Raw genomic sequence first — 2,248 nt, 5'->3', positions numbered from 1 at the left:
AGCAGCTGGACACGTTTGAATGTGCGTGTCACTTCTGTCTCTTTCTGTCCTTCTTTCTTGGTTTACACTCGGCCAAAAGTGCGTAGAAGGTCAGCTTCTAACCGAGAACCTGCTGTGTTTCCACAGGTTTGAGAGTGTGTGTGTTGGAGGACAGTGTGTGTAGGTGGTTTATCTCTCTCTGGCATACAATCCTATCTATTGTGTATAAACTACACTGTATCTGGCCACATGAGTGTGTGTATTGATGGTCCTTGATGACCTGCATCTTGTAATTCACTCAACTTTTCTCTTGGACTGAGAAAGTTAGGTAGTGTTAGGTTGTGAAGAGTTCCCCAGCAGACTGCCTGTTCTCACACTATATTTATCTGCACACACAGAGCTCATCTCTCTTTACTCCCACTGTTAAATAAAGAGCAGACCGGGCAGGCCTGTCTACCACACCAAAATTTCCACAGAGACCCTATGATGATCCCTCTCTCTCTCTCTCTCTCTCTCTCTTTCTCACTCTCTCCCTCGCTAAGATGTTTTGGAAAATCAGAGGACACCAAAGAGGGGAAGCCAGGAGACGTGCATGTGTGCATGTACAGATATAATCAGCGTCTTTGTCTGTACCAGAGAAAAAAATGTATTGCTCTTTCATCACTTAAAAGACTCAATGGGGTTCCAACAATTCCTTAGGAGAAATAAAAATAGACAAAATGTTAATTAAACAATAGAAAAATAGACAACAATTGTCTTTTGACAACAACTGACAACATACAGTAAGAGTGCAGAGCTAAGATGATTTGCATAGCTCAGATTATTTGGTCTTGGTATAATTTGACGAAAAATTTTGATTGTATACTTTGACATCTTGGAAACTCTGAGCATAGTTTGAGACTTCAAACTCGGATATCTTTTGAAAGTCTGAAGGAAATGTGTGAGATTAAAGGGTATTTTCTCAGGATAATAACCTGAGAAGCAGAAGACTTAACAGTGCAATGTAAAGGAAGTAGCAACAGATCTTTTGCACCATATTATGTCAAACATCAGAAATGGATTATTGAAAATAAAAAAAAGTATAATGGTTGGACTGAGGCAGATCTGAATGCGATCTTAAGGTCAATTGTACGAAAGTGCAGAGGTTAAAGTGGACTAAATGACTGGAGAAGTCTGGCATATGTCAGAAGAGAGAAGTTTGTTGTGTCATTGAAAGATCAAGTTATGGTATTTTTGACTACAAATTACAAGGTCAAATTGAAAAGAAAAAAAAAAAACATGCATGGGTGAATCATTCACAATTAAATCAATAACAAGCATTTAGAAAATAGATTTTTCTTTCCATACAAACTTTAAAGCAAACGTGTCCATTTGATGTACATCTAATTTCATTGCTGTCTAGAAGAACCAATGAAAGTAATAGTAGCAATGTCTAATTTGTGAAATAATTATTCTTTTGAATAAGATCTTTTCAATGAATCACTTTATCCAGTTTGCGAAAACTGAATGATTCACCAATTCATTCACAAATCAGACTGAATCAGTTTTCAAACTCACTGACTCAGTTATTTGGTTTCAGCCCATTAGAAGTGAAGATTATCACCAACTTAAATTTGGTCTGTTTGCAACACAAAGCTATGGCTTTAGAGGACTAGCACACACATTTTATAAGAATTTTATGGTGCTTTTTATTGCTTTTGAAAGCTCCTGTCTCCAATTGAATTTAAAAACTGTTCAAAATGTTTTCTTTTGTGTTTTACAGAAGTACATAAAAAGTCATGGTTTGGAATGGCATGATGGTGAATGATCTTGTTTTCTTTAGTTACAACCTTAGTCTTATGGGCATGATACAGAAAATGAACAAGATGAAGAGCAAAATCCATTATGGTATGAGAAAAGTGAGAGTGAGAGATTGAAAGAAAGAAACAGGATGAAACGAGAGAACGAGAGAGAGGAAACCTGTTTCTACACTTATTGAGATGTGGATCTGCAGTGTTCCGTTACCCAAAATCCTTAGGGTGAGGCCAGATCTGTGTGTATAGCGACCAGACTCAACACAACCCCATTTAACTATAATCAGACATGAAGATGTGTGTGTGCGTGAGATCGAATCTGTTTTTGATCGCTTATCGTCAAGTCCATCGGTTGACAAGCTTCTCGCTGAGACTCTTACATCCAGGTGGATGTGAAATGAAGAACACCTCTTTAATTGCACGCATTTGCTATTGTGTGTGTGTGTGTGTGTGTGCGTGCAGCTGAATATCTCTTG

Source organism: Sinocyclocheilus rhinocerous, unplaced genomic scaffold (assembly GCF_001515625.1).
Source record: "Sinocyclocheilus rhinocerous isolate Xijiao unplaced genomic scaffold, SAMN03320098_v1.1 scaffold183, whole genome shotgun sequence".
Taxonomy (NCBI): Eukaryota; Metazoa; Chordata; class Actinopteri; order Cypriniformes; family Cyprinidae; genus Sinocyclocheilus; species Sinocyclocheilus rhinocerous.
The sequence above is the reverse complement of the archived record's forward strand: the minus strand, read 5'-3'. Positions refer to the sequence as shown.